At 45.8% G+C, this 27,269-nt stretch overlaps 1 protein-coding gene across 1 annotated transcript in view; it reads left to right on the forward strand.

The window, feature by feature from the left end:
* LINGO1 (leucine rich repeat and Ig domain containing 1) overlaps positions 1-27,269 on the forward strand; it is a 6,683,609-nt gene that overhangs the window by 5,500,129 nt on the left and 1,156,211 nt on the right. Inside the window, exon 8 of the mRNA XM_069624566.1 lies at positions 14,859-14,890. The gene's annotated coding sequence lies outside the window, so the exon portion shown is untranslated. The remainder of the gene's footprint in view (positions 1-14,858; positions 14,891-27,269) is intronic.

The raw sequence follows: 27,269 nt of genomic DNA on the forward strand, positions 1-27,269 counted from the left end.
TAGCAGTTAAGAGGGTATTACTTAAAATGTATGCATGTTAAAAATCTGACACTTCATCAAGTAATGTCCATACTCCTTGCGCACATGTGTATAAATTTGAGTAAGAATCTGATATTGGTAACCTGACCAAAAAGTGAAATATGTTGCCATTTCTGAATGCAAGCTCCCAGGAAGAGCAGATTTGGACAGGGTATACCTCCTGTGATATGTGATGGGTGCATGTAATTTTAAACAAATGTGTACCTGTGCAAATATGTCTTTTGGGTCAAAATATAGATTGTGTGTAATTTGACAGGGGTGGGTTTTCTGTACCATAAACAGACCTCATCATGATGACACTTCATTTCATTCCCCCAATCAAGGGGAAGAGGAGGAAGTGGCCAATGACAAGTGGAGAGGGGTAGAGCCTAGTGATGCTGCACACACACCCATTTTCAAAACACATAAAAGCAGACAGTCAGGACAGATAGGGACATTCAATTCCATTTGCTGCGGAGCATGCTGCCGGACCATACAACATCCAGAGATCCAGACTTCAAATCCATCAATCTCCAGAATCCAGAGAGGCTAGACCAGCAGAGCAGAGCTGACCCAGACCGCTGTTAGCAGAACCAGAGAGCTGACCCAGATCACTGTGAAGTGCCGAGACCAGACCAGAGTCCAGTCTAAAACCTGACCAGATCCGTGGCGAGGCCTAATTCAAAAATATATTGTGAGTACCTAGCAGAACTGTGCAGAACCAATCTCTTAGTTAAAATAATATAATTCAATCTATTTTAATCTAAGTAGAACTGCCTAAAAGCTGTCACCTGTCATTTTCTAGCTGCTGGCTGTCACTTGTCACTTTGAACTTTAAAATTTCCAATCTGAAAAATGACCCTTACCATATTGCTCATATCTCTGTGACCGTTTGTCCTAGAGACTTGCAGTAACTTTCCTCTGAAAGCTTAGAATTTTAGCTTTTCAACGAACCTAGCACCGCATTCCTATTCCATACACTTTTGCCGCAATCGCGAAAAACGCACTCGCGAATTTTACCGCGATTTGCAAATTTCTCCACTTGTGAAAACAGCAGTTTCCTTGCTAAAAATTCGTTTGCTTCTTAAGAACCATCTCTGAATCATTGCTAGAGTGAGCCTGGACTAATATTAACTTGATATTTCACTCACCCTGAACCTCTAGAGGGATTTAAAAGCATTTTAGCATATTTTTCACTTCATTGCCAGCACATATAAAAGAATTTTGGGCCTGTGTTTCCAACTTCTGTAGTCTAAGCTTGCTGGGGTGAACTGAATTACATTTGATTGCATTTCTGAGAACTGTGTGCTTTCCTTCCATTTCCTTGCATTGCATAAAGGGGGGAGGGGATTGCCAGAGAAAAGTGATTACATTGTTTTGTTGAAATCATATTGAGTATTTTCTGTATTGCATTTTAATTCAACATTACATCCATATGAACTTATATAAAGCATTCTCTACCACCTTATTCTTCTGTTCCTATTCACAAGTGTGCTAGTGCCGGACTATCCATTATTGATTTCTGCTCAGATTCAGTGTGATATTCAATTATTAATTTATTATAAAGCGTGATATATATATATATTGTTTAAATTATCAAATAAACCTTTAAACTTGCAAAACAGAACTACCTCTTGGCTCAGTGGGGTCAGGGGGATTCCAAGAGAGGGGTGTTTTATAGGGGTAGTCATCCAGAACGCATGAACTGGACATAAAGATATATTAATAAGGGTTTCCATTCAGTATCCCAGACTAGGCATTGACTTAGCTGAAGTGTTGAATTGAATCCTCTTACAAATTGGGGGCTCGAGCGGGACGTTTGGGTTAGATCTATCACTTGTGCAGATTAATACAATGTGCCAGCTGACCAGATACACATATCCGGTCGGATCACCACGCTGTGTTACGCTGTAAAGCACTCCTCAAAGGAACGCTCTAAGGAAAAGGTCTGTTTTGCAAAAATAAAATACAAACTTCTGTAAGTCAGGAAGGAACTCACATTCCAGAATGACGACCTTAGTAGACATGAAAATAGCCAGAGAGCACTTCTTACATAAGCTATTTGTGAGAGGTGAGTGGACTCATCAGGACCAGACGGTTTGGTTGCAAGCAATCGCACCCCAGATCACTGAAAAAGGGTCAGATATATGGAGAGATCAGGGTCCCTTACATGTGGCCCTGAGTGAACTATACATGGCTCCTAAAGCTAAGGATGAACAAGACAAGATGGTTAGGATAGCGGCATACCTGTACCTATATATGGGAGACATTCAGGATAAATGTACTGAAAGCCAAGATCTGGCGAATAAGCGACAGATGGCGTTAGAGAAGGTCCAATCTGACCTGGTCTCTTCTGAGCAGAGGCTGCAGGGGAGCCAGGAGTCAGAAAATGAGAGTAGACAGCACATCATTAAAATAAAGAGGGATATGGACATCCTGCAACAGGAAAAGGCTGACCAGGATACCAGATTTCTGGCCTTGCAGAAGGAGTACCAAGAAGGTTTGGACTCCCTACTGCAGAGCCAGAAAAAGCTGGAGCAACAGTTAGACTTCAATAGGGCATGTGCTGAGCAGGTAGTCACCCTGCAAAGCCACCTAGATAGGGAGAAGGCAGAGAGCAATAAACTGATTTTGAAAGACCTGGATACCCAGGCAGAGTTTGACCAGGAGCGCCAGAAAGCTGGTGCCTTCCAAAGGCAAAGGGATGACCTGGCGGCACAGATGCAGGCTCTTAGTCAGGAAAGGGATACCTTAGGCCAGGAAGTCTGCCACTTAAAAAGGAAAATGGAAGAAAATCACCTGGCCCTCCAGGGACTGGGTGACCTCCAAAAAGAACACCATAACTTGTTAGAGCACACCAGGAAGGTGGAGGATGCTCTGGCAAGAAAGGAGCAGCCCAATAGGGACACAGCTCAGGAGGTAACCCTCCTGCAGCAAAGACTGTCCCAGTGCTCCAGGACCAATCAGGAAACGCAGAGAGAGAATGAGGCTCTCTGCCAGCACAATGATAGGCTCCAACAACAGGTAGCGATGCAGGAGAGACTGATAGAGTCTAGTAAGGCCTTAACTGAGGAACTGAAGGCGCAGGCTCTTGCATTGCAACAGGGAGCAGGGGCGGATAGAGATGACGTTCGCTGGGAAAGAGAAACTCCTGAGCATAACCCCAGGAGCCCTAGTACCAGAGGCCTTTATTTCTCTCAGTCCCTGGACTCTGCCACCCCCATGTCCCCTGGCGCACATGAGCACAGGGCCACAGGGATGGCAGATTACTATCCAGCCAGAAGCATGGGGCTCATAGGCCAGTACCACCCAGGAATGGAGGGGCGGGCATCCGGGTATGGGCACCCAAGCACATTGCAATTTGATGGGGAACCCCAGGTGAGTAGGCCCATTAAGGGCATCCTGAAAACCTCTGCCCAGTTAGGTCAGTGGGGGGGTACCCATCAAATCCTGGCAGCAAGGAGGGATCTGAAGACTCCTCTGAGCGGTACCGGACACAGGAGACCAGGTCCCCACATTCTGCCAGCCATTCCCAGGCTCGCAGAATCCGGGAAAACCTGGAAGAACAGACGGGAACCTCTGGGAGCAGTGCCTCTGAGTCAGAAGATGAATGGACCAGGGTTACCCGGACCAAAAAGGCCAATAAGGCAAAAAGGGCCTTGATTAAGGACCCATTGAAACAGATTAAGGCAATCAGGAGTGTCATCATGCCTTATCATAGGAACGCCAAGTACTCTGTTTGGGAACACTTGGAGCTCTATGAGCAAATGATGGAGACTTTTCATTTGAAGGACAGCCAAAGCTGTATCCAATATGTAAAGTGGACATTCTCCCCAGAGTACTCCAGTTTCTTTGCAGGGCTGGAGGACCAAAATCATTCCAGGTGGTCCACCTATAGGGCGGCCATATTAAAACATGTTTCTGTTCACAGAAATCCCCAAGAGGCTCCAAGGCAGCCTACAATTTACAATATGGGGAGGATCAGGCCCCACAAGAATTTGTGCAGGAGTTAAAGCGTGCTTTTGCACAGACCACAAGAAGGGTGCGCACGGATAGCAGAGAATTTATTAATACGTTTTTCCATGCCTTGCCCAAATACATAATGACCCAGCTTGTGAGGGATTTTCACGAGAAAAGATCTTTAGACTGGTTCATTGAACAGGCGACCCGGATCTATGAGGTGCAGAAGCCAATAGAAAATAAAAATAATGCGCCCAAAAACCCCAAAGCCAACAACACCCCTGCTGCTGCCAAGGTGGCCGAGGTAAAGGTCACCCCCGTTTTAGATTTGGAGATGGGGGGGGCCTAAAAACCTACCTGCACCTAATAATGCTAGGCCCAGAAGGTCCTCGGGCCAGTCACAGACAGGGAGCCAGGGAGGCAGCCCCACAAATGGGGTCCCTCGCTCTCCTGATTATGTAAGCCCCCGTTACAAGGGAAATCGACCCATCCTGGGTTATGTGTGGACTCCTCCAGCCCAAGGGGGGGGATCCAGCCAAGCACCTAACCCAGGGAACTTCCCTCCCAACTTCCCACAGGAGGGCAGAAATTCTCCAAATCCTGGGCAGAACTCTTTCCCCAGGTATCCACCCAATTTCCAACCCCAAAATCATCCATCCTTCTTTCCCCAATTCCCTGAGCCCAGACAACCTAATCCGGGAGAGGGGAGGCCAAGGGTGGAGGGGTATCCAAATCTTCCCAACCAGGGGTACTACCAAAGAAGGGATAGCTACCCTTCCCGGGATCAGCCCAGGGGAGAAAACAGGGCCCCGTATCAGCCTGAGCGGGTTTCCCAGTTAGAGCGCCAGGTCCAAAACATGGCGCGTAATCTGGGTCACATACTGAGGGCTCAGCAGAACCCTCAGATCGGCATGCCGGCGCAGAACGCACCCAACTCTGGACCTGGTGCTCCAGAACAATGACGGGGGCAGCACCCGGATAACTCACCGGTTCCCAGGGAGGAGGCACAAAGGGAAGGGGGGTGTAAAGCCTTGGAGGAAGCTTCCTTCCTCACTTGTAAACAGCCCCTCGAAACCCAGGAACCGGAAACAAAATCGCTTGCCCCTGAAAGTCTGCCTCCTAAGGAACAGAGGGGGGGTAGGAGAAACAAAAGACCCAAACAGACACAGTTTCAGGAGGAGGTACAGATCTTCCAATTTGAGGGAGAGGGATCCTCAGAGGATCCTGGGAAAAGGATCTTCTCCTTCAGAGAGGGGGAAACTCCTCCCAAAGAAAAATGGGTCCCTAGGGATGCAAATCCAGACTGGGGAGAGGTGGAGACTGAGCTACCGCCGCCCACCATCTCATCCCAGAACCAACAGCAAGAAAATCCCCTGGTTCAAACCCATCCTGGTGACTGCCTCCAAAAAGGGGGGGGGCGGCCCGGAACCGGAGCCAGGGGAACCCACAATGGCTCTGATCTCCAGTTGCCAACTTTTTCTTTCAGATTCCCAAGGCTCTCCACAGAATTCTGCCCAAATCTCTTCGCTAGCGATGTCCAAAACCAGAAAGTTAGCCCACCATTTGTCCAAAAATGTGCATTATCTGTGTCCCCTTGAGGAGAAGGAGGGAAGATACTATGCCCCGGTACAAGTACAGGGGCAGGGTACAATTTTGGCACTGGTGGACACTGGATCTCAAGCTACCCTTCTGTCCAGAAGGGCCTTTGACGAACTGAATGCAGGAAGGGGAGAGAATTACCAAATTCCTCTCACCTCTCTTCCTGGACAAGTGCAGAACTTTGACGGGAAGGAAATTCCCGTTGAGGGGACTGCAGACTTGGACATTAAGATCGGGCGACACAAGGTGAAACACCCGGTCATAGTAGTGACTCCAGAGGGCACCCCTTGTTTACCGGGGAATGACCTCCTGAGGAGGTTGTCAACCTTAATAGATTGCGTAAACAAGGTCCTCTGGACCCAGACTAGCCGACCAATAAAATTAAAACAGAGTGTCAACCATGTTAGTTTAAACGGCACCTGCCACATGGTTGAACAAAAATCTGACCAAGTAGAATTTCTCTTCCAGAATAGCCAAATTCCAGACGTGAAGGTAATAGCAGTAGGACAACAGACTGGTGATGGAGGGTCCTCTCTATTTCTGAAAATCAACCTTCCTTCCAGTCTAAAGTGGTACTCCACGCTGGAAGGAAACACTCTGAAATTCTTTACCAATCCACAATCAGAAACTCCCACTCCTATAGTCCAGAAAGATGTGAAATCAGCTCAGAGCCTGGCTGATATTCAGCAAATTGGAGAGCAGTTGTTCATCCCTGTCCAGTTAAATGATGGGAAGGACTCTGTTCTCGCCCAAGTGTGTGTGAGCAACGGTAAGAGCTTCATCAGCGAAGCCATGTTCCACCAACTCCCAAAAGATCCAGCCATTCCCAAGTTCAAACTGATAGACAAATGGGAAATGGACCTGGAAGCACCTAATTCCAAACATCTCCTGCCAAGCAGGTGTATGCTCAAAATCTCCATTGGCAACAAGAGCATAGTCCATAATTGTTGGGTCGTGCGAGACGTTACTGCCGCCTTTTACTTAGGCAGTGACATTCTCAATCGCTTCGCCATTAGTTTGGACCTAAGAAACCTCAAAGCTTGGTCCCGATTAGCGGATAATCCCATGGGCTTTGATGATCCAGTAAAAGCATTTAGGTCAGCTCAATTGCTACCTTATGCAGTTGAAATTCAGATCAAAGAGGAAGTTACCATCCCAGAAAGGACCCGACTATTCTCCCTGGAAGTGAAAGCTAAAAGAGGACAATACTTGCAAAACCCTGATGCTTACATACATCTAAATGCTTCTCTCCAACAGCAAGGTTTGGGGGTAAACCCAACACCATAAGTCAACATAGAACATGACACCATTCCAATAGAGGTGGATAACAGCGACTTAAAGAGTATTACTCTAGCCGCAGGCACCATTATTGGAATGGCGGTTGATGACCGACATTTTTCCATCGATTTAGGTAATGAACTGTTAGGGCCAATCCCCAAGGACTGCTTTGACAGAAACAGTGATGACAATACAACACCAGACAGGATTTTTACCCGGCATGGGGGGAACTTCCTGGTGTACACTTCTTGCCCTTATGGTAAGGAAGATGTGACTTGTGACTTCAGAAGGGATGAGGTGATTTTCCAGGTCCATGAGGGCTGCCTTTCCCACCTGAAGCCTCCAGTCCAAATCAGCACTCTGACCAGGGACTTCTCCATCCAGCTGGAGGAGGCCGCTGAAATAGCCAAACCAGAAGTCTTTCCAGGCTTCAGGCAGATGGTGGAAGAGAGAGTCAATCTAGCTGATGCCTGTGTGACTCTGGAACAAAAGCAAAAGTTGAAACAAGTTTTCTTGGATTTCCAAGATCTCTTTGCGGTAGACTCATATGACTGTGGCCGCACCGACATCCACACAACAACAATCCCCACGGACCCTGGCATGACTCCTGTGTTTGTGAAGCAATATCTCTTGCCTCTCGCATCAATGGAGTCCCTTACTGAAATAATTAAGAACCTGGAGTCCCGGGGAATAATCCGCCCAGTCCACAGCACCTTCAATAATCCGGTGCTGGGAATATTGAAGCCAAACGGCCAGTGGAGACTCTGCGCCGACCTCAGGGAGCTCAACAAACGGGTCCATACTTCCAGATGGCCTCTTCCCTACATTGACCAAGGGCTGGCCCAGATTCAGGGGTCACAGGTATTCACTGCAATAGACCTGACCAATGGATACTGGACCGTGCCGGTCAGTAGGGAGGACCAATACAAGCTGGCTTTTACCTTTGGGGGCCAGCAGTACACATGGACCCGGACTCCCTTCGGATACCTCAACTCCGGCAATGAATTCAACATTTTCCTACATAAGGCCATGCCCGACCTGGGTGCGAGGGGTAACCTGGCTTATGTAGATGATGTCCTCATCAAAAGTTCATCTGTGGAGGAACACATAGCGGAGATCCTTTATGTTCTGACACAGTTGAGGGCCGCCGGAGCAAAACTTTCCTTTCAGAAAGCACAGTGGTGTAGAACCCATGTTAATTTCTTGGGGCATGAGATTACTCCTCAGGGTCTCTGTCCCCAGGAAAAGAAAGTGGAAGCACTTCAGAAACTGAAAGACCCCACAAGTCTGCGGGAACTAAGGAGCCTCCTTGGACTGACTAATTACAGCAGAAAGTTCATTGAGGGCTACGCAGAGATCACCAGACCCCTGATTCATCTCCTGAAGGGGGGGGTCAAGTGGTAATGGGGTCCAGAACAAGCCGAGGCTGTAAAACAACTCAAAAGAAGCCTCTCACAAGCGCCTTGCCTAGCTTACCCTGTCAGAAACAAGGAGTTCTTCCTGGAGACGGGGTTCTCTAATACGTGCTTGACAGCAGTATTATACCAAAAACATGACAAGGTCAATAAAGTAATCTCCTATGCGAGCAAAACTTTATCCTCTGTGGAGGAAAAATTAAATGATTGTGAGAAGGCACTCCTGGCAACGGTGTGGGCATTGAAGAATTACCGCCCGTTTATCCAGGGGGAACACATCATAGTGGAGACTCCACACCAGCCTCTGCAATATCTCCAAAGTGACAGAATCCGGGCCGGAAATGTGAGTAATTCCCAAATTACTTCCTGGATTCTATCAATGCAAGGCTTTTCTGTGGAGGTCAGATATGGCCAAAACAAGAAGAGTCCCCTCGCGCAAGGTCTGGCTGACTTGCATGATTGTGCTAGAGAAAACTGTTTCGAGGACCAAAGTCTAAAAATCAAGGACAACACGGAGGCATACCTTAATTCCCCACACAAAGTCTTTGAAGAGGACAAGTGTGAGGGAATGCCCACTGTATATGTGGATGGATGCTCTTACCATGTTGACAACAACGGGGAGAAAGAACTGGTGGCCGGCGTAGGGAATGCATGGGTGAAGGAGTTTCCAGAACCCTCCGCTGGATACAAAATTGGTCCCCGAAGTAGTCAGGTGGCAGAATTGATGGCTGTGCATCAGGCCATCCTCACTGCTGTCCAGCATCAACTCCACGAACTGGTCATAATCACAGATTCTGATTATGTACTGAACGGGTTCGTGGAGCACCTGGTTAATTGGAAAGCCAGAGGCATGTTATGTGCTAACAACAAACCCTTGAAGCATGGGAAGTTGATCCAAAACATTGATGATCTGGTCACCTCGAATGAGATGACCATCTATTGGAAAAAGATCAAGGGTCATTCCAAAGTAGAGGGACCAGACAAAACTGTAAATGACTTAGCTGATCAGCTGGCCAAAACCGGGGCCATCCAAGGGGATCTAATTGAGATTGAGTCCCTTTTGGGGGAAATCCAGGTCACTGCTATCACTAGGTCCCAGACAAATGCTCACAACGACCTTTCAATTGCACAATGGAGTAAGGAGACCCCTGATGCTGATTTAATTACAGCTCAGAAAGGGGATCCAATAATTGGTAAATTTTACCAGCACCTTGAGGACCCTGAGAACTTTCCCCTGACGGATACCGATTACATTGGGAAAGAGGACCTAAGGGTGTTGATGAAATGTCCAAAAATGTTCCGAATCCAAGACGGTTTGCTGGTAAGGAAATCCAAAGCTGGCCACGATCAGTGGGTGGTTCCTACCTCATTCCGAAGCCTGATGTTAAGTCACGCCCATGATGCGGCCACCGCCGGTCATAGGGGGTTTCAAACGACATTGGAAATCTTAAGCGAGGTTGCATACTGGCCACACATGGGGCAGGACCTCGACCAATACTTGAAGGGGTGTCTTGTGTGTGCACAATTTCAGCCATCATCCCTCACGCACCGTGCGCCTCTCCAAAAGAGGGGGATGACACTGCCATGGTCAGATTTACAAATCGACTTTGTAGGCCCCGTGATTCGCTCTGCTAGGGGGAATAACTACATGTTGACTGTGACATGCTTGTTTACCAAGTGGGTGGAATGTCTCCCAGCCCCAAATTGCAAGGCAGAAACTGCAGCTGCCCTGATGATTAACCCCATCTTTTCCCGTTTTGGTCTACCTCAAAGGATTGAGTCAGACAGGGGTAGCCACTTCACCAGTGAAGTAATGACAAAGATGTGGGAGATACTGGGGGTCAAAAGGAAGTTGCATATTGCTTACCGACCAGCTTCTTCTGGGGCAGTAGAGAGATATAACCGAACCATTGTGAGCATACTAAAGAAGTTTGTGGCAGATTCTGGGCCAAGTTGGGATATCCGATTACCTCTGGTCCTAATGGCCATCAGATCTACCCCTTCATCTGCAACCAAAATGTCACCATTTGAGTTGATGACTGGGCGCAAGATGGTGCTTCCTCAGCATTTGCTCTACAGGACCCAAGAGCAGACACTAATAAATGCCTCCACAACTCATGAGTATGCGGAGAATTTAAGGAAACACCTTCAACATGCTTTTGCTTATGCTCAGCGGAATCTAGAAAGATCAGCTGATAGCATGAAGACCCACTATGACCTGAAGACTTCCAGGAAGGAATATCAGGTGGGGGACCGGGTCTATCTATACAATTTCCAAAGGAACCAGGCCAAGCAGCGAACATTTTTTCCTACATGGAAGGGACCCTTTGAGATTATAGACAAAATCTCCGCTGTGGCCTACAAGATCCGCATCCCCAAAGGCGATTTGGCAGAGGGGGAAGACAAGTGGGTCCACATTAACCAGTTGAAGTGTTGCCATCCCAGGCACACTCTGCAACAACTGGAGGAATCCTCTGGAATCCTAGAGGGTACTGTCTCAGATTAATTCAGTTCTAACTTAAAATATCCTACATATCGCCTATCAAATTCTGAGTTTCTCAATGTGGGTGTTTTTGTTTTTGAATGCAAAAAGAAATGTGCATGTCCATATGTTTTGACTATAAATTTATATGCCACCCCACTATATCAATGGTGGGGGAAAAATGTATATGAATAGGTATTGCCGCTCTTCCTTTGTCGTCCTAGGAGAAAGAAAACCTCGAGACTGGCCAAGGAGGACGATCCGGAGACCGGGAGCAGAGACGCAAGGGGCCCGGGGTACCGCCCAATCTTCCCATCAGGACCGGCGAGGAGAACCGATCGATCCGACCGGATGGAGAAAAAGATGCTGAACTGTGCCATCTATTGGAAGAAGATGAGGAAACATCCCAGGTCTTGCGAGTTCCATCAGTGAAACAGAATGGCCATCGCAAGAGGGGGGCTTGTGGGATGTTTTTACCCATACATCCGAGCCCTACCTCAAAACTGTGCAGTACTGACATGGAAAACATCATGATGGCCAGAGCTTCCCAGAAAATGCACAGGGAAATGCATGAAGAATAGGCTGTCACTCATTTTTGCCGATGTTATGGGCACAGAAGGGCACTGCCTAAAACCACCATTGGACTACCCACACAGTAGCCTGAAACCATTGGGAATGGCAATGCTGATTGCCAAAAGCAACCTAGAATTGTGGGGAATTCATTTTCTTAAATCCCAAAAATGGTTGCATTACCAGTACTCACCACTATCAGAAAGCCGGCGGTTTAAAACAACACCAGATTTTTTTCTTTTTTGTGTAAAACTGAATAAATGAACCCAAGGCAGGCCAAAGAAAGACTTACTGAGAGGTGGATACAATGTAAAGTTATATTCTGAAGTGACTTGAAGGTTTATAACAAGACTGGCTGAGCTGTGGATTTCAACAGTTTAAGTAAATTTGGACTGAAAGACACTAAAAAATCTAAATGTTTAAAAGAAATGAGTGACCTACTTCTGAGAGTCACATAGGTTGCAATTGTTTAAATATCATAGTTTTAAACTTATAATCAGCATTTTAGCTGCATATGTAAAAATTGTCTTGACTTAAACTGGGGAACAAAAAGTGACATTTTATCTGAAACCTGGCTTAATGAAACTGAATTCTGCCCACCAGCAACCCCCGACAGGAGATGAGACTTGCACAACAGCTGTGTTCCCAGGCCTAGCTGCCCTTTTGCTGCTCCCACCAAAAGGGATATGACACTTCCCTGATTGAATTACCTAGGCTCTGCAGGAAATTGAACAAAGCCCTGTCCTGACTCAGGCAAATGTTTTATTATGGGGCCGTAAAAAGTGGCTTCCTCCTGGAAGGAAAGGGGAGGAGCACTGCCTGTGAGAGCAAGCTGGCTTGGCAGAACTGGAAAAACCAGAAATTCAACCTTGTGCTGGGGGGAAACCACACCCCTGTAGCCAGAATATGGTTTTAGAAAAAGATGAATAACTCATAGTACGGACTTGTCATAATTATTTAAATGATACCATAATTCTTGTGATTTTTCTGCCCACATTTTAAGAGGTTTTTAGAACCGGTGGCATGATCTGGGGGCAAACTAGCAGTTAAGAGGGTATTACTTAAAATGTATGCATGTTAAAAATCTGACACTTCATCAAGTAATGTCCATACTCCTTGCGCACATGTGTATAAATTTGAGTAAGAATCTGATATTGGTAACTTGACCAAAAAGTGAAATATGTTGCCATTTCTGAATGCAAGCTCCCAGGAAGAGCAGATTTTGACAGGGTATACCTCCTGTGATATGTGATGGGTGCATGTAATTTTAAACAAATGTGTACCTGTGCAAATATGTCTTTTCGGTCAAAATATAGATTGTGTGTAATTTGACAGGGGTGGGTTCTCTGTACCATAAACAGACCTCATCATGATGACACTTCATTTCATTCCCCCAATCAAGGGGAAGAGGAGGAAGTGGCCAATGACAAGTGGAGAGGGGTAGAGCCTAGTGATGCTGCACACACACCCATTTTCAAAACACATAAAAGCAGACAGTCAGGACAGATAGGGACATTCAATTCCATTTGCTGCGGAGCATGCTGCCGGACCATACAACATCCAGAGATCCAGACTTCAAATCCATCAATCTCCAGAATCCAGAGAGGCTAGACCAGCAGAGCAGAGCTGACCCAGACCGCTGTTAGCAGAACCAGAGAGCTAACCCAGATCACTGTGAAGTGCCGAGACCAGACCAGAGTCCAGCCTAAAACCTGACCAGATCCGTGGCGAGGCCTAATTCAAAAATATATTGTGAGTACCTAGCAGAACTCTGCAGAACCAATCTCTTAGTTAAAATAATATAATTCAATCTATTTTAATCTAAGTAGAACTGCCTAAAAGCTGTCACCTGTCATTTTCTAGCTGCTGGCTGTCACTTGTCACTTTGAACTTTAAAATTTCCAATCTGAAAAACGACCCTTACCATATCGCTCATATCTCCGTGACCGTTTGTCCTATAGACATTTTAGCTTTTCAACGAACCTAGAACCGCATTCCTATTCCATACAATTTTGCCGCAATCGCGAAAAACGCACTCGCGAATTTTACCGCGATTTGCAAATTTCTCCACTTGTGAAAACAGCAGTTTCCTTGCTAAAAATTTGTTTGCCTCTTAAGAACCATCCCTGAATCATTGCTAGGGTGAGCCTGGACTAATAGTAACTTGATATTTCACTCACCCTGAACCTCTAGAGGGAATTAAAAGCATTTTAGCATATTTTTCACTTCATTGCCTGTGTTTCCAACTTCTGTAGTCTAAGCTTGCTGGGGTGAACTAAATTACATTTGACTGCATTTCTGAGAACTGTGTGCTTTTCTTCCATTTCCTTGCATTGCATAAAGGGGGGAAGGGATTGCCAGAGAAAAGTGATTACATTGTTTTGTTGAAATCATATTGAGTATTTTCTGTATTGCATTTTCATTCAACATTACATCCATCTGAACTTATATAAAGCATTCTCTACCACCTTATTCTTCTGTTCCTATTCACAAGTGTGCTAGTGCCGGACTATCCATTATTGATTACTGCTCAGATTCAGTGTGATATTCAATTATTAATTTATTATAAAGCGTGATATATATATATATTGTTTAAATTATCAAATAAACCTTTAAACTTGCAAAACAGAACTACTTCTTGGCTCAGTGGGGTCAGAGGGATTCCAAGAGAGGGGTGTTATATAGGGGTAGTCATCCAGAACGCATGAACTGGACATAAAGATATATTAATAAGGGTTTCCATTCAGTATCCCAGACTAGGCATTGACTTAGCTGTAGTGTTGAATTGAATCCTCTTACACAGTGACTACTGTCCACAAACAGATTAAGTCCCCTAGCTGAACACTTAATATAGATCCTGCCAAACAACTCATTAGGACATGGTAACATATTGAGTTTTGTTTTTTTTTTACACGACACCACTGCAGTGTCATTGAGATGGGTAAAACATGACCCAAGCCTCTAAGTCTTCAATTTAATACGGCATCCTTGTTTTGAAACAATGAGAAACTCTCTATACATTTCAGCGAAGTGGATTATTTGTGACATTCCTTTTCTAATGGAGCCCCACTTTAAGTTCTCTGCAAATGATTGGCGCTTATTTAATGTATTTCTTTGCAGTTCAGAAACCTCACCAAAAAGAACATATTTAGTGAGCATCAGGTATACAGCGCAACTGATAAGTACAGCAGCTTGACAACTGTTTTTACAAATAGGTGGAAACCCTTTTTTTCATAAAAAAAAATCATATATGTAAATAGAGATAAAAATGCTCTAAAATGTAATTCATTGACTTCAAATTAATTAGTTTAAATAACTTAGAATCTGACCATGAGGCATTTCAGTAATTGAAGTTTTTTTTTCACATATTCCAAATATTAGTTATACACATGTTTAAGAATACGATTTGATTTTTCTAAGATCATGGGAACACTTCCCATTTTCAATTGATCATGTATGACCATTCTTGCATTTGTTATTTGACTTTGCGTTTCTTCTCTTCTTTCTTCTCTTTGTTTTCTTCTTTCTTCTGGTAGGTTGAATGTACTTGCTCCATTTGGACGTAGAGGTACGTGGATGTGTACGTATCATTTGTGTGATGGGGGAATTAATTTCCAACGAATACTTTCAAAATACATTATATTTTTTAAATTGAGCATAATGATTAAATTGTTCTATTTTAAAGGTTATTTTAATGTTATTTGTATATTCAATCTGGATGTTATCACTGTACATCTGATTCCAATTTCAGCTCTTTACGTGCAGAATTGCACTGGATGTTGGGATTTCAGAGGAAACCATGTCTAAAGTGTTCAAAGGTTATTTGATTTGTTATCTAGAATCTCCAGAGATTTCAGCAGACCTTGAAGAGTCCATTGGAGGGCTCCATTGGTGGCGTTGTTTCTAGATATTTCGAAATCATGATGTTTGCTTAAAACATAAAGAAATGTGCATGTGTGCTTAGCTATAAGTTTAGTTTGCTTGTATCCTGTTAGACAAGGACATTATAAAATGTGTTGATAAAAAAGACATTTATTTGAACGTTTTTTATCTTCATGTTACTTCATCAGTTCCTTCTCCCTATGCCTGATGAAGTGATCGGAAGACTACGAAATATTACAAATAAATGTCGCTATTAGCATAACTAACTGTTGCCTTTTTTGGATCAACACTTTTCTTATAGCTTCGTGTATATTTTATCTCTTGGGTTCGCATCCCAGGCCTTGACTTTTTCGAATAAGAACAACGCAAAGCAGTAAAGCCTCTGTTTAATATATGATTAACCACAGGGCCTCTTTACTAAATGGTCTCACCCTGACTTTGTCATCACCCTAGAAGCTGTCATGCCTCAATTGCAATTTGCTAACCAGATAGATCTGCCCTCTCCATCCCTTATTAGGTGTCAAAGCAAAGAGAAGACTTTGGGCCTCATTACGACCCTGGTGGTAGGGGTTTAATGCGGCCGGTAGAGCTGCCAGCCCGTTATACCCATACCGCCTCATTATGAGGTTTGCTCGCAGGACCTGGTAAGGACGCCTGATAAAACCAGGCGTCCTTAGCGGGTCCCACGAGCAGACCAGATAGCATCCAGATAGGGTTGCGAATGATAGCATGCCCACACCTGGACAGATTTCTAGACGCTAGCTTGCGCCACATCTGGATGGGACTGTGAATGTTGGCTGGCCCACACCCAGATAGAATTCTAAACATTGACCCGCTCCGCATCAAGATTTGTGGGGGTCAACTGGTGCCACACTGGGACAGAACTGCAAATGCTATCATGCCAAAGGTCAGGTAACCCACTAACCAATATATAACTCTGCATACTTATCTCACTCAAAAAACTCACTCAACCATCTCTCGCACAACAAGCCGCACGCACTTCGCAACACTGCAACAACACATAAGCCGGACCAACAGCACACGCGGCCTGTCACCGATCCAATACCTGCACGAAAGCTCAGCATCTGGTGTATACCGAGTTGAAGCTGCTAACAGAACACCACTCCTCTCACTATCCTACTCCCTCTTCACCTTACTAACCCACCCCTCCTTATCTTTTACAGATCCGCCAGAGTGCCTGGGGACCCATTCCGTTGGTTTAACATTTAACATTTAACATGTATTCAAGCTCTAGACTACCAATTTATATATTCCCCCAAAGTTTTACAGTTGTACTACTTTTTTTCTCTCCTACTTCCAAAACAAGAAACCCATCGAAATAATTTCTGTCAAGAATCCAAATACCCAAAAATGTGTTTGTTATCAGTAATAAGTGATAGCTTTCAATATACCTCATGTTATTTAATTATGTATTTGTTTATAATGCACCATAGCAGTTTAGTTCAGATTCTGTTGTGCTACTCTAGCTGTCATTACCTTTCACATCCGTTCGCATAGATCAGAAAGCAGTGAGGACTAATGATCTTATATCATGGCTACTGGGGGCATGGCTACATATGCAGTTAACCGGATTCTTTTAGAAACTGAGAGAATGTCCCAATGCCTCCTGGGGAAGACATTAGCCACTGAGAATCTGTCTTTGACTCTGATGATGCAGGGAGGGACGCACCAGCAGTCATGAATAACCATGCCATCGTGCTCAATTGTCTACGTAATAACCTGGGTATCATTGGTCGTGGATGACTTCTTTCCTCTCTGACGACCCTTCCAGGTTCAACTTGGGTCCTTCCTCTCTTCTATCTCTATCTCTACCTGTGGTGTTCCCCAGGGGTCTAACCTCTTGCCCACTGCATTGCTGGGCTCTGCCCCAACTTCCAGTGCTATGAGGATGACACTCAGCTCATTTTCAGGCTACCCTCAGCCACCTCTTCTCCCTCTCTCATCTCTGACTGTCTGTCCACCATCCTCAAGTGGTGTGCTGTTAATGATCTCTGCCTTAATGCCAGTAAGACTGAGATTCTCCTCATCGGCACTCCCGATCTCTCCTTTTCTTATCTCTCTGGCCGGCCTCTCTTCGCCCTCTTCCTGCGCCCACCTGCGAGGCTAAAAACCTCAGGGTCATCTTCAACTCCACACTCTCCTTCTCTCCTCACATCTCTGATGCCTGTAAGAGGTCACACTACAAGCTGCACCTCCTCAGAGGTATTCTTCCTTTCCTCTCCTTCCCCCAGATGCTCACTGTCTCCAGAGCTCTGGTTCTCTCTAGGCTGGACTACTGCAACAGTCCCTTTCCAAATCTGCCTGTCTCTACTCTCCACCCTTTGCAACCTGTTCTAAAGAGGACTGTGAGACTTGTCCTTGGCCTCAAGCCCAGAGATCATATCTCTCCAGGACTGAAATCCCTGCACTGGTTCTCATTGGATGCGAGGATTAAGTTCAAAACCCTCTGCATTGTCCACAATGCCTTCTGGGGCCTTGGACCTCAATACCTTAAACTCTCTCTTCCCAAATATCTTCCTTCTTAAGCTCTTCACTGATTCGCCTCCAACTCCCTCAGGGTCAGTTGCTTCTCCAAGAAAAAAGTTGGTGGTAGATCTCTCTCTTCGACTGGGGCCTCCCTCTGGAACAGCCTCCCTGCCTCACTGAAACTTGAGGAGAACCACCTCCAGTTCCTGAAGCACCTCAAAACCTTTCTCTTTGTTTCAGCTTTTTCAATTTCTCTCACATGCTGAACCCCTGGTTGAAACTGTGTTGGTTACCAGGCCACCCTCTGATCTTAGGCCCAGGTCCCCTCTACCGGCAGTCACACACCTGCACTGCCTTTGTGGCAACCCCCACACTCGGGACTGTCTCTGTATCGCTACAGTCCCTCTACCAGCACTTAACACCGGATATCTGCACTTACCCTTGCACTTTCCACCAGCTGGCCGTAATTGCTTTTGTTATTAGTCTATTATCCCATGTACTGCACTCTCCCCTCCCCCTCACACTTTCCCTCTTCCTATGCACTTGCACAATCTGAATGACACCTGGCCTAGTAGGATTGCTGTCTGTCTTCCCTCTGTTCCCCCTCCCTTGCCTCGTTGCACCTTGAAACACTTGTGTATAGGCGCGTTATTAATGCCATATCATATCATATCATATCGTATCATATCATATCATTCAGCACTTTATGTGATTACATCTATGTATGAAGTGTCACATGTCATCACTTCAAATAATCATATGACGTACACTTAATGACTATTGTACTCATTTGCTGGAGTGAACTATTTCATTGTAAATGAACAGTAACCTTAAACACCCACCACCCACATCCCCAAATGTCCCTTGCCCACCCACAACACCAACTCTCCCTTACCCCCACCCCACACATCCCCAAAACAATGCCTGTGGCATGGTGCCTCCTATTTCCTTTTTCTCTTACTACGTCCCTATGTCGCAGCTGTTGCTGAGATCTGTCTCCTCTGGGAGCATTCCAAAGGGGGACTGGACAGGGAACCCTAAGGGGTGTGGCTGAGATGGAGCTGGCTGTGTCAACCCCATGAATGTGTTGGAGTGTCAGTCATAGCCCTCTGCAAGCTCTCATTGCTGCTGACTCTGCCAACTCCTGCACCCTTTGGCCCACTACTGTCACTGCTGCTGTGGCATTAGCAGACCTCCCGCTTTGCCTCTCCACAGCAGCAGCCACTTTTCCCGCTGATGCTCCATTTGGCTCAATGTCTGCCATATTGCACCCATTGTTGTTGTGGGGTCTGGTGATGGTGGTTTATGGGGCATGCACCCCCTTGCTCCCCAGATGCTCGTAGACCACCAGCTGCCATGTTATCATCAGGGGTAAAATCATTCTCCTGATCATGATGCCACTGCAGAGGCTGGCAGCTGTATATGGGCGATGATGTGGTGGGGGGAGGGAGGGAAGTGTTGGAGAGTACAGTGGATGGGGCAGAAACCTGTGAGTGTTGGGAATGTTTGCATCAGTGTCCACTGCCACCCCTGTCACATAGCTGAGCATTGGCACACTGGTGGCCTGAGCCACAGAGACAGGTGCAGCTGTGACAGTGGTCATCACCACTGTGGTTGTTGTGGAGGCACATATGACTGTAGTCATGGTGAATGTGGTGGTGGCCATGGAATCACAGCTGCTGGAGGTGGGGATGGCAACCTATCACCATTGATGGCAGGCACAGCTGCTGTTGTTGTCAGGGCATCAGGCACTGCAGTAGCTCAAGCACACTTCCTGGCTTTTTCCCTCTGCCAGCAGTCTGGCCTACATCTTTGGAGGTGTGATGGGAAGGGGGCTCTGGGGTTGAAGTAGTGGTACCAGAGGTGCCTGTTGTGCTGCTGCCTTCCTGTTCTTCCTGGCTGCCATGGCTACCTGTTATGAAATAAGTGACATGACAACCATTTCAATTTGTGAAAGGGGTTGTTTATGCATTGAATGACAGCATTGTTTGTAATCCACCGACCAATATAGCTCTCATAGGGAAGGGTGTGGGGTTTCACATCTGATGACAGGAAGGTGACAGCTTTGTACCATGCAACTAACTGGTGAATTCATATTGGCTGCCTGATTGTAGTAGGTTGTGTGGCTAGGAAGGAATTGTCTAGTGACGACGGGGAGTGATCCTAGACCATGGGGGTAATCATAGAGGTGAGGCTGATTGCTGCATTTCATTGAGTCGGCCTTCACTGATGTGTGCAGCATCCCTACAGCCTGCCATGAGACTAGTTTGTGTGTGGATGGATGGCATATGACCCACATATCTCTTTCTGACCCATCACATTGCATGTGTGTTTGCGTATGCCTCTGTGTTTGAGGGTGATGCTGTGGGCCCCTGGACTGGAAAGCTTTCGGTCTCCTCAGGGAACATATGGCCACTTACATGTTAAACATACAGTACTTTTTTACACTGTCCTCTCACTGCATGTAAAGAATTCCTGGGTGTGAGCTTGCAGGTGGCCTGCTCATTGATGTGAACCATTGTGCATTTTATTGCCAGCCCTATAGTCAGCAGGTTGACGAGCAGTGGAGGCTGTGAGCTGTATGTTGTGAATCGGATGTTTCACATTGCACTTAACAGGCTCAGGTTGGTTGCCAGCTCCGCACTCAGCTGTTGCTACTCCCTCCATTCTGGCCATGTGGAAGATGCTGCTGTCTTCTCCCAGGCGGTCAGGAAAAGGGGTGCCACAGTGCCTCCCCCTGTGGAAGCTGTCTCCTTTTGGTGTTGGGCAAGGAGACTGTGCACCTTGGCCTTCAGGTCATTCCACGTTTTTTTAATGTCATCCACATCCCTGGGTACAGTCCCCACTGCCACCACCTTGTCACGGACCTCTGACCGGATGGCGTACTTATGCTGCAGTGTGATCCTTAACCCTGTACTGCACTTTCCCCTCTCCCTTTCCCCCTTGCACTTTTCCCGTCCCCCCTACCCATGCACTTGCGCGATCTGAATGACACCTGGCCTAGTAGGATCGTTGTCTGTCTCCCCTTGTTCCCCCCTCCCTGCCTCGTCGCGCCTTGAAACACTTGTGTATAGGCGCGTTACAAATGCCATATCATCATCATCATCTTCCTGCTACTGGCCACATACAATGGATCAGAGTTGGCCACCACCTCATCAGCCAGGATTGTTAGCTCGACCTCTGTGGATTTGAGTTTGCGCTGCTTCATTTCCCGGACACAGGTTTCGGATTTCTCCCCTCACATTGCAGATGTCTTTAGTTTCCTTGGATGTCTGCTGCAACTTCAGACATTCAGTGGATTGTGCTTTCGAAAATGGCTGCCGATCAGCTTCTCCTTTTTAAGGGGAGGATATTTCTGCCAGTTGGTAATTCTGTCAATTGTTGGTGGAATTACCATTCGGTAATTACTCCATTCTTGATGGCGGTAGCAGTAATTCTGCCGATTCTTGGTGTAATTACTGCCAGAAACCCATTTACGGTGGTAATTTCACTGGACGGAATTACCATTACCGCCAACAGTTTGTGCACGCTCGCTTAGACTTGTAATACAGCATTGTTTCTGCCGGACACCATGGCAGTACAGTAATTCCGCTGGGGTGGAATTAACACTGTATTATAGTCGGACTGGTAATCAGGCCCTTTTAATGATTGAAGCCCACAGTTATTTTGTCACAAACATATTTGGAAAATATAAAGATGTGTGCTAATTGTTATGTTCCTCAAATGTGCTTTCATTTTATTCAAAGGCGCCAGGAGCCATATTGTGTTCTCGTTATCAACATCCCTTTTATCAGAGGAGTATTTCAAAGGAGGAGCTGTTGGTTTGTGTGTGCTTTCATCCATGGTTGCTATTTGTGAGTGTACGTGCATGTGTGAGTCTGTGTGAATGTGCGTGTGTATGTATGCGTGTGCACTGCCTTTCATTGTTGCATGCGTTTCATCTACTATGTTTCTGTTGTGTGTATGTGTGTACTACCATCCATTGTTGTTGGTGATGTGTATGTGAACCTGTGGGCCACCATCTATTGTATCTGCATGCTACCACACGTTGTTATTGGTTGCTGCCAAACCTATGTATTGTATGTTTGCTTTATCCATACATGGTGTCTTATGTGTGTGTGTGTGCTACCATCCAATATCATAGCATGCATGAGCTGCCAGCCATTGAGTGTCCTGCCATCAATTGTGTAGGTTTGTGTCTGTGTGTGCAGCTATCTGAAGAATTACATCTTTTAATAATAATAATAATAAATATTTACTTTTTATTATCTAAAAAAAACAAGACCTATGCTATCCCTAAAGGTGTAATGGGGTGCTCGTCAGGTCATCTCCTAAAACAGAACAGAAAAGGCCCACTGTCCAAAACCTATACTAGTCTAAACTCTGGCTCTACCACGATCAAATAACCAAAAACAAACTAAAGAACCATACATTTGGGACTTGGCCCTCTTAACTGAATGGTGGCTGGTCTCATCCCCTTTGTTTGATGATGCTTGTTAACTAGGGCTTTTGCCCTGCTACGCAGTTCATGCTCACATGCTCAATGTCCCTTAGACACTAAAGGTTGTCTCAATGTTTCTTGTGAACCTCTGGCATGGGTCTCTGGCTATCCACCCCACCAAGGGTTTTGCTATCTCTTTCGCCCCCTTGGGTTCAGCATTCTGTCACTTACTCCTGTGGCTCTTACGTTTTGGTGAGAATTACTTTGGTGTTCCACTTTCTCACCCCAAACCTGGGATTCGGTTTTCCCCAGGCCGCCTTGGACTAAGGGGTTTGGTCACTTGTAGCCCACCTTGGGATTCCAACATTTTTATCCCGTTCTGGGATTCTACTTCTCGCAGCCCGTCTTGGGCTCTCAGGTGTTTTTCCTCACCTTGGTGCTTAACTGCTCACAGCTCATCATAACCTTTTGGATGCTCTACTTTGCCTTGGGGGTTTTGTCTCTCACAGCCCGACGAGGGCTATCTGTGTTCTCATCCCACTCCAGGGTTTGAATTCGTACAGCCCAGCTTGGGCTTGCAGATGCTCTTCCCCACCCTGGGGCTTGACTGTTCTGCACCCACCTTGTCTTTTAGTTGCTCTATCCCGCTGTGGGGCTTGACTGTTCTCAGTCCGCTTTCACCGTTCCCTCTCCCTACTTCCTGGAGCCATCATGTGCCTTTTCAATATGAGCAGTGCTCCTCAGCTGACTCAGGGAACATACTGCTGCTGGCATTCCTCCTTCAGTTCCCTTTTTGTGTTGTAACCCGTCCCAGACTCACCCTTTCATTCCTCCGGTCACCTTCAGGCCTTGAATGACGGCACTCTGTGTGCCTGTGCTCTGCCTTTCCTGTGGTGGCTTCTCTGCATTGTTTGATGGGGCTGGCCACTTCCGGCAGGTCTCTAAGTGCTCCACAGTCTGTGCTGCGGGCCTTCTTGCCCAATCTGGCACATGCTCATGCATATCCTGCCACATCTCCCCAGAGGAGATCCGCTCCTCTCTCTGGCTCAGCAGGCTTCTCTCTTCCTCTCCAGGTTGGCGTAGTCCTTTATCTCTCTTTCTCTAAAAGGGGGTAGGCCGGGCAAGTGTCCCTTCAGTCCCAGTAAATACCGAGCATGTTGCGGGTCAGAAACCACACCAACTATCCTCACAGGTAGCTTTAAGGTATCGCTCAAAGTAAGTCCAATAGAACCAACAAAAGTATTGCGATATTGGAAATAGGGTTGAGTGCTGATATCCCTCCTAAGGGCTCCCCTGTTCTCAGACAGGTGGTGACCCCCAGTGGGATCATGATTGGTCTGTCCCCTAGGGGGTAAGCCTAGTGTGCTAATCTCCTGAGTCCCAAAGGGGCAGCTTCCACTTGGGGAGATTGGGCAAATTCCCTGGTTTCATCACAGTGTGCTGCCATCACTGTTGTTGATTGGGTGTGTTACCCTCTGGTGTGTGTGCTTTTGCTGCCATCTGTCATCAGTGTGTGCATTTGGGGTGTCTGTGTGCATGCTACCATCTACTTTTGGCATAGATGTGTGTGTGTGTGTGTGCACGCACTGCTATCACTTGCTTGTTTGAGAGCATGTGTTTTGTTGTTGTTCTTAACTGTTCATAGGAAGCAAGGCGTAGAATTCCTGTGAGTGTGCATCCTGTACCTAGTGGCCAGAGCCTGTGCAGACATGCTTACCCTTTTATTTTTGTAAGAGGAGATCTTTTTTATTTTTTTAGTAATGTGTTTTTTAGTAACGTGTGCTAAATCTTATGAATGAACTGGAGAAAAAGTTTTTTATTAGAGTCTTAGGGAGCCACCCAATGAACCGCTAGATTGATACATGGAGAATTCCTCCCCAACAACCAAAAAAACATATTCCCATTAACAGGGACACTCTGGGAATGGTAGACCCTCCGGCTGTCCATACGCAGATAGCAGTGGCAGGGATGGAGGGAATACAGAGAGCACCCCCCTTTTTTATGTTCTCTCGTCACCCTTTGTCAAACACTTCACTAGTAGACATGCCTCTGGCCTTGTATGCTAGTTATTGTTGTTAGATCATTTGAAATCTTTAAGACTGTGTTACTTCCCACCTTGAAGCGATTTGAAGCACTTCACTTGTGTATAAGCGCTTTAGAAATAAACAATTACAATTACACACAGCGTTGGGATGGGCAGCTTGCAGGCATGCTTCTGCGGGAGAAGAAATGCTTATCAGAGGGAAAGGGTCGCGGGATGCTTGGGAACTCACAAACTGGTTACACAGAAGGAGTTTGGAAATATTGTACTGGAAGTAAATGGGATAGAGGTGTAAGCTGTGCAGGTGTGATAACAGATCTGCCTTATATTTAGACGGTGGCAGCGCTATTTGTGACTCCAGCCTACGGCTACAAAGACGAGACATTAGGCTGCAAGGAGAGAAAGGAGTCCCAAAACATCTGAAAGGGATTAGAGAGGAAGAGGAAACACATAATGGCGAGGTGTGACGAAGAGATTACAGCCAATCAAGAGACATACAGGAAATGGTAAATGGACCCAACCAATCCACTAGCTCCATGGCACAATTATGACAGGCTGCAGAACACGAAACAATATGAGGGGAAGTTGCGCTAGCGATCCAGTGAGAGGAAAAGCTGTGGTGGAGGATGCAGGGCTTGCTGAGTGTTACAATTCAGTATCTAGCAAGATTGAGACAAGGTGGCAGACACACTGCAGAGGGGCCTAGGGGGCATGGGGGGCAGAGCGGGTGCACTCTTGCAGGTCCTACCAAGGACAAGGACCATAACAAAAAGGTTTTCTAGCAAACTTATGGGGGTTGTAATGAAGAAACTGGCCAGGGGCCTTGATCCAGAAAAGAAGGAAAAAACTAACAAGGCTCTACATTCTCAAGGCTAGGATGACCACTCTTGGCATGTGGGCGATAATACTTTTAGTATGACCAGCACCCGAGCAGGGTGGACATGACTTTCCTGTTACTAATAGCCTTGTGTATGGCCTATACATTCCTGCGGGTAAGCATGTGGTATGGCAACCGTGAAGATCTTGGGAAGGTGACACCTGTGGTCAGAAGACCAAGAAGCAACCGAAAGAAGTTACACAGGCGAACTGGTAACTCTGCATAAGAGGCATTAGGAACTGCACCTACGGAACTGGGCTTAGCCATATTGTAAAGACGACTAAGAAATGCGTGAACTTGAACTATAGGTCATCTCTCGAGACTGGAGAGAGCGGGACTGATATTTGGTACCTGGGAATGTAGGTTCTGTTTAAGAAACACCTGCTCCCTCAATCAATTACTCTCCCATCCTGAAACACTTCCCCAGAGCCAGTCCCCTTCGAGTTACCAGCACATATCTACAACAACTCCTCCCTTGACCTGTCAAGAATTACACAGTGACGTGCTAAGACAAGAGGGTGAAGCACACTGAGGATGGGGCAAAAAACATCCAATTCTCACCCATTGTACGATATTTTGAGGAAAGCCTAAGAGACTTCATTCAGACCACAGAAATTCCTTATAGGCCTTCAATCCACCCCATTTTATGTGAAATAAAAAGTTGTTAAACTTGAAACCAGAGTCGCAAGAGTTCTGTTGATCCCCACCATAACACAAGTGTTCCGCAAGCAGAGCTGCTCTTATACTTTATAGTGTTATGCTAAATGTTTATGTGCCAATTTTTCTAAAGAATGCATTAAACTATATATAGACACTAAAAAGAACAATCTGTGTTTATGCACTGCCTGTAAGCACTCAAAGCAGCACCAAATCCCTTGGCTGTTCACTAAGTGTTGCATAAAATGTATGCATGTTCATCAAGAGTTTTTTCTAAACAATTTGAGGAAACGTGGAATTCTGCAGACCGACATAAAACACTATGATATGTTACATGAAAAAATATCTGTTTTATCTCGACTTGATCAAACAAATTGTTCGTGGGAGTTTAAGCAGGATGTTTTTTTTTTATTTGTTTTTTTAATATTGGGTCTTTCACGCCTACAGGCAAATCCCTGGGTTGTTCTGGGAATAATAATGAGTGAAAAGCTACGTTTCCATTCCAAGTATAACTTTGTTTCCAGTATACATTGCAGCTTGTGTGTAATATACAACAGATTTAAGTATGTGCAGGCTTGGAGCTGATGAAATATAATATACACTTTCGTAGGAGTCATCTTAAAGTTATTGAACCCCCCACCCCAACACATCCCACCCCACAATCCTCTAATGGAAAAAAAGTGTTCAGTTTTGAGAGACTGTCCCATATCCTAAGCTTGATCATTACAGATTTTGCCTGGAGTTAAATTACAAGAAATGTTATGAAAAGAAATGTAAAGTTGTGCATCCAGGTTCCATGTCTGTCTATCACTTTTTGGGAAGTTTATTATTTACCCAGATCCTTTGTTGGTCGTTAAATTGGGAAACAGACTCAGTGAGATTTATTTTGGGTGGAACATTGATGTCTACCAGCACTGTTGTTACCAGACTGGCATAGTACGACTCTGCGGGCGGGTGCTGTCCCGCCCCCCAGGGTCAGACCTGGCAGGCGGAACGGCACGCACCGCAGAGTTTCATGGAAGCACCGACACCGTTATTAACGGTGCCAATGCTTCCCTGGTCCCCATTCCCATCAAACGGGAATGGGGATTAACATTTACCGGCACCTGACTTCCCGGAATGCGGGGGTCGTAATCCCCCGGTGTTTCCATCAAGCCGGGAGCCGGTAAATATTGCAAATCTGGTGGCAACCGACGGTATAAACTATATGTTGTTATTTTGTCTAATGTAAAAGTGTTATTTTCCTTACAAATGAGCCTTGTATTAATTACTTTATTAATCGAGTCTACTTGTATACAATTGCTTTTGACAGCCTGTGACATTACTATGCATGCTATATGTACTGCAAGAATATGGGACCCAATTCTCTTCTACTTGTAGGTGCTACTGGATCCCACTACTCAAGGCCCTTTAACCAAATAGCTCATGTGGGTTGCCTCTGTATTTTTTTGCACCAGTTAACATTACACCTGCTCATGAAATTCAATGATTCAATTACATTTGTCAAACATGACCTCCATGATACTTCCCACAGCCATCTGCTTTATGGTTGATCCCATTGA

Source organism: Ambystoma mexicanum, chromosome 11, assembly GCF_040938575.1.
Source record: "Ambystoma mexicanum isolate Mex_15411 chromosome 11, UKY_AmexF1_1, whole genome shotgun sequence".
In the NCBI taxonomy this organism is placed as follows: Eukaryota; Metazoa; Chordata; class Amphibia; order Caudata; family Ambystomatidae; genus Ambystoma; species Ambystoma mexicanum.